Source organism: Nerophis ophidion, linkage group LG21, assembly GCF_033978795.1.
Source record: "Nerophis ophidion isolate RoL-2023_Sa linkage group LG21, RoL_Noph_v1.0, whole genome shotgun sequence".
Taxonomy (NCBI): Eukaryota; Metazoa; Chordata; class Actinopteri; order Syngnathiformes; family Syngnathidae; genus Nerophis; species Nerophis ophidion.
In genome coordinates, this window is record NC_084631.1 from 28,458,255 (window position 1) to 28,464,696 (window position 6,442).

Below are 6,442 nucleotides of genomic sequence, written 5' to 3' on the forward strand. Positions count from 1 at the left end.
GTCCACAAGGTTGTGGAGTGTGTTTATAGCAATTTTCCACCATTCTTCCATAAGCGCATTGGTGAAGTCACACACTGATGTTGGTGGAGAAGGCCTGGTCCTCAGTCTTTGTTCTAATTCATCCCAGAGGGTTCAGGTCAGGACTCTGTGCAGGCCAGTCCAGTTCATCCACACCAGACTCTTTCATGTATGTCTTTATGAACCTTGCTTTGTGCACTGGTGCACAGTCCGGTTGGGAGCATGGAATTGTCCAAAATGTTTTGGTACCCTGGATTATTCAAAGTTCCTTTCACTGGAACTAAGTGGCCAAGCCCAACTCCAGAAAAAAAACACTATTAGGACACCTGATTCTGATCATTTGGATGGGTTTCTAAATACTTTTGGCAATATAGTAAGCCGCTAGGATTTTGTAAATATTTTTTTACATCCCTTGATTATTTCCAAACGGTGTCTGTAACAAGGCAGTAAAACGGTTGATCAAACAAAACAGAAGTCATTGTCATGGACCCATTAGCTGCGCAAGCTAGCTCTCCAATCAACTAAACAGACTCAGTCACTCCACGGTGACGTTTTGGCAAGTTTACTGAGGAATTTGTGAAACTGAAACAATATAAAAAGAGTGCCATTGTAAGTTAATAATACTAACACGGGCACTTGTAAAACTGTTAGCATATTAGCTAATGCTAACAACGCTAGATTGATTACATTTGATAGCACACACACAAATATGTACATTGAAAACACTCCTACAGACATCACACACGGACGGTTTAGTATGTAAGAGTTGTTTTAGTTACGTTGTAAAACTTGCAAAAACGCTGCTTGTAGTGATGAATGGAGAATCCGAACGAGTAGGCGCAAATATAAACGTTACGGCAAGATATGTTTTTCTTCCTGGGGAGAGTGTTAGAGAAAATATTTAAGAAGCACAGCTCTTGAGTCACACTACTTGTACTGGATCACCATCTGTAATGCCCATGCTCGGTGGAGTTGCACCCACATCCAATCCCTCCAACACACACACACACACACACACACACACACACACACACACACACATTCCACCATGCCTTGACGGGCCCCTGCAATGAAGAGAACCCTTTTGAAGCGCTGTCAGTCACTTCATGGATGTAAGTCAGCTCCCAACAAAGGCCCTTGAGAGTTTCTCACGTGGCACACACTGACGCACAACAAAGAAGGAGACACACGACAATGGAGGAAACACACAACAGAGAAGGAGGCACACAACACAGAAGGAGGCACACAACAAAGGAGACACACAACAGAGAAGGAGACACGCAACAGAGAATGAGACAAAAAACAAAGAAGGAGACACACAACAGTGAAGGAAACACACTACTGAAAAGGAGACACACAACAAAGAAGGAGACACACATCAGAGATGGGGACACACAACAGAGAAGGAGACACACAGCAAAGAAGGAGACACGCAGCAGAGAAGGAGACACACAACAAAGATGGAGACACACAACAGAGAAAAAAACACATCAAAGAAGGAGAGACACATCAAAGAAGGAAACACAACAGAGAAGGAGACACACAAAAGAGGAGACACACAAAAAAGAAGGAGAGACACAACAAAGGAGACACACAACAAAGGAGACACACAACAAAGAAGAAGACACAAATAAAAGGAGACAAAGATCAAAGAAGGAGACACACAACGAAGAAATAGACACACAGCAAAGAAGGAGACACACAACAGAGAAGGAGACATACAACAAAGAAGGAGACACACAACAAAGAAGGAGACACACAACAGAGAAGGAGACACACAGCAGAGAAGAAGACACACGTCAAAAAAGGAGAGAAACAAAGAAAGAGACACACAGCAAAGAAGGAGACACACAAGAAAGAAGGAGACACACAACAGAGAAGGAGACACACAACAAAGAAGAAGACACATCAAATAAGGAGAGACACAACAGAGAAAGAAACACAAAGCAAAGAAGGAGACACACAAGTAAGAAGGAGACAGCAGAGAAGGAGACACAACACAGAAGGAGACTTAACAGAGAAGGAGACACACATCAAGGAAGGAGACACACAATAAAGAAGGAGACACACAACAGAGATGGAGACACAACAGAGAAGGAGAGACAACAAAGAAGGAGACACGCAACAGAGAAGGAGACACACAACAGAGAAGACACATCAAAGAAGGATATAAATATCAAAGAAGGCGACACACAACATAGAAGGAGACACGCAACGCAGAAGAAGACACATCAAAGAAGTAGACGCAACAGTCAAGGAGACACACAACAAAGAAGGAGACTTAAAAGAGAAGGAGACCCACAGCAAGGAACGAGACACACAAGAAAGAAGGAGACACACAACAGAGATGGAGACACACAACAGAGAAGGAGAGACAACAAAGAAGGAGACACAACAGAGAAGACAGACATCAAAGAAGGATAGAAATATCAAAGAAGGGGACACACAACAGAGAAGGAGACACACAACAGAGAAGACACACATCAAAGAAGGATAAAAATAGCAAAGAAGGGGACACACAACAGAGAAGGAGACACGCAACAGAGAAGACACACATCAAAGAAGGAGACACATCAAAAAAGGAGACGCAACAGACAAGGCAAGACACAACAGAGAAGGAGACACGCAACAGAGAAGACACACATCAAAGAAGGAGACACATCAAAAAAGGAGACGCAACAGACAAAGAGAGACACAACAAAGAAGGAGAGACACAGCAGAGAAGGACACACACAACAGAGAAAAAGACACACAAAAAATAAGGAGACACACATTAAAAAAAGGAGACACACAGCAAAGAAGGAGACATGAGGGACAAAAAGTGAGATAAGAAGGTTTGATAAGAGTGTTGGCAGACTTATGGTCTTATTTCATTTAAGACTAAAACCTGACAAATCCGAGGCGCGATGCAGACAAACCAAGTCTTGGTTGGCAGTGGGATAGTTGGTGGAGGTGGCACATGAAGGCGTGTAGGGGGCGTGAGACAGTGAATCAAGGGGTGAGGGGTCAGTGGGTGCAAAGAGTTCTGGGGCGCGGGGTCTGAATGTGTGGGCCCTCGGGGCATTGTGCCAGGCCAAAAGGCACTTGGGTGGGCTGTGTGGTGGGACTGGGGGCACAGAGCGAGGGCTGGAACAGAGAGTCCAAGGGAATCTGTCAGCAATGCACTCGGGTTCCTACACGGCTGCTGGACCAAGGACTTCTCAGAAACGTCACAAAATGAATCATTCTTTTTTGCCAGGTCCAGGTCTGGACTTCTCTACCGACCTTGTTAGATGCTCCAACTAACTCTTGTCCGGTGTTCCTAAGCTAATGTCCTGCCTGATTACCCATCTAACTTCTACCGACTTATCATTGTCTGCTCTACCTAGCCTACCAGTCTTTCCTGCCGACCTACCTTATTGTCTGTCCAACCTAACTACTGTTCATATAGCTGCCTACCAACCTAACTCTATCTTACCTACCTTACTGTCTGCCTTCCTCACCTACTGTACCTACCTTAATTTGTTTGCTATATGGCTGTCTACCAACCTTACTTTCCATATTACCTAACTGTCTCAAATGCCTGTCTACTTACCTGACAGTCCTACCAACCTACCTCTAACTTACCTACCTACTTTAGTGTGACCTACCCGTTGACCATTCTACCAACCTACGTACCTACCTGTCTGTCTAGCTTAGTAACTTACCAACTTTATTGTCTGTCCTGCATGCTGACAACCAAAACTAATTATCCCATTTACCTACCTTAATATCCATCCTTCCTACCTTACTGTCTGCCTTCCTAACCTACTGTACCTACCTTAAAGTGTTTGCTCCATGCATGTTTATCAAACTTACTGTCCATATTACCTAACTTGCTGTCTCAAATGCCTGTCTACTTACCTGACAGTACTACCAACCTACCTCTATCCTACCTACCTACTTTATTGCGATTCACTTGTCGACCATTCTACCAACCTACGTACCTACCTGTCTGTCCAGCTTACCTACTTACCAACGCTATTGTCTGTCCTACCTGCATACAACCAAATCTAATTACCCCATCTACCTACCTTACTATCCATCCTACCTTATTGTCCATATTACTTAACTTGCTGTCTCAATGTCTGCCTGCTTACCTAACAGTCTTACCAACCTACCTCTATCCTACCTAACTACCTACTGTCTGTCCAGCTTACTTACTCACTGTCAAAGTTAGTTTGTGACGAACCCCAAAATGCATAGATGGAGACAGACATTGGATAAGAAAACATGATTTAATAAAGATACTAAAACAAGAACAAACCAAAGGGGTACAACAAAAAGCACGCACGAGGCGGATAACCAACTAAGAGAGCTAGAATGTGAGCTAGAAAACAAAAGGAACTTAGCATGGAAGCGAGCAAAAACAAAAAGGGCCTAGCGTGGAAGCTATCGGGTAGCGAGCAGGAAAACAGAAGTCGTTCTTGTAATATGAAAACAAACTGGAAGCAGGGAACAAAAAACAGTAAGCTACAAACATCTAACAAATATAGCTTACCGCTATGCTGCAAAGACACGACACCGTACGACACGACAGGACCGTCAATACATGAGAATAATCCAGCACTCGACTGGAGTAAAAAAACAGGTTCAAATAGGAGCGGGCTGATTGACACCAGGTGTGGCCAGGTGCCAATCAGCCGGATCTGAGGGTAAACAGCGCTCAGGGAGAAAGACAGGAAATGACCAATATAAAAGCGCTGACAGGAAACAAAGACATACACGGTGGAAAAACTAAAACAAAACCAAACTGTCACGGGCGAACCTGACACTCACCAATGCTATTGTCTGTCCTACCTGCATACAACCTAAACTAATTACCCCATCCACCTACCTTACTATCATCCTACCTTACTGTCCATATTACTTAACTTGTTGTCTCAAATGTCTGCCTACTTACCTAACAGTCCTACCAACCTACCTCTATCCTACCTACCTACTGTCTGTCCAGCTTACTTACTAACCAATGCTATTTTCTGTCCTGCCTTGATGTGTTTGCTACATACCTGTCCACCAACCTTACTGTCCACATTACCTAACTTACTGTCTCAAATGCATGCCTACTTACTGTACCTAACAGTCCTACCAACCTACCTCTATCCTACCTACCTACTGTACCTACTGTCTGTCCAGCCTACTTACTCACCAACGCTATTTTCTGTCCTGCCGTAATGTGTTTGCTACATACGTGTCTACAAACCTTACTGTCCACATTACCTAACTTACTGTCTCAAATGCATGCCTACTTACCTAACAGTCCTACCAACTCTATCCTACCTACCTACTTTACTGTGACCTACCTGTTAACCATTCTACCAACCTACATATCTCCCTGTCTGTCCAGCTTACTTACTTACCAACCTTATTGTCTGGGGTTTTTTTTGTTAACATTGTCAGGTTTTTCTATTCAAAAATCAGGACTTTTTAGCAAGGAGAACAGTCCCCAAAGACAGACAGGTTGAAAAGAGGGTGAGAAGACAAGGCGGAGGCAAAGAGAGACAGAAGAAAGGGGTGTCAGGAAGAGAACGAGCTGAGAGAAAAGTTAAAAGAGATTACTCACGGGTTGAGGGACGGTCTTTCTGGCTGCTCACTGGCTGTCACTCAGTGCCTCGCTCCAAGGCGGAGGGACGGCTGGCTCTCATTGGTGTCATTCAGCCGTCAGTCGGCCTGACAGGCAGACCATAGGGCCCCATGTTGTGGTGCGGAAACTGTCTGTCAGCCGGGCAGCAGTTGTGCATGACATCATCCCGATCGGGTTCGCAACAGTCGGAGATGGACTCTGTGTGTGATGAAGAACACATACTTATTAGACTTGGAGATTCAGACGGTGGAAACAACAAAACCTTGGACACCTTTTGCAAGCCTCCGTCATACTCCCAGCAGAGCCCGCCTCGTGGCCTCGCGAATCCCCGGGCTGTCCTCCCCTCCACTTTGCTCTCCAAAAGACCCGCCGGCTGGCAGGACGACAACAGGCGGACATCTGCACGCCAGAGCGCGACACGCAAACACTGTGCGCACCTGACAGACGGCTGGACGGTTAGACAGCAAAGACAAGAAGCAGAGGCTCCCTCGGTGCTGTCCATGGAATTCATTCAGCACGCAAAAAAAAATAGGAGATCAACACACAAATAAATCCTGACGGGCTTCCGTACTGGCAAATTGTTGTGGCGGACAGCTTGGCAACGAGACAGCAGCCATCTGTTGGCATCTAATTTAACATGGTCGCTAAGACGAAGAAGACAAAGGCCTGTCTTGTGAACATTGATGAAGTGACTGTCAAGGAAGAAACACACTCTTGTGTACAATCCACTCATGGGGAACCTGCTGGGACCCACAAAGTGTACTCTCAAACCCCCAAGCCCCACTTAGGAACTTTCCGTTTTGGTTGATTTTTGGCGGCGCC

The 6,442-nt window shown here is 45.0% G+C and overlaps 1 long non-coding RNA gene across 1 annotated transcript in view; it reads right to left on the reverse strand.

Annotated features, from left to right (window-relative positions):
• Nucleotides 1-6,103, reverse strand: part of LOC133539473 (uncharacterized) — a 51,819-nt gene extending 45,716 nt beyond the window's left edge. Inside the window, exons 1-2 of the long non-coding RNA XR_009803394.1 lie at nt 5,892-6,103; nt 5,600-5,818 (exon numbers count right to left, since the gene is read on the reverse strand). This is a non-coding gene — a long non-coding RNA (uncharacterized LOC133539473). The remainder of the gene's footprint in view (nt 1-5,599; nt 5,819-5,891) is intronic.
• Nucleotides 6,104-6,442: the final 339 nt, after the last annotated feature.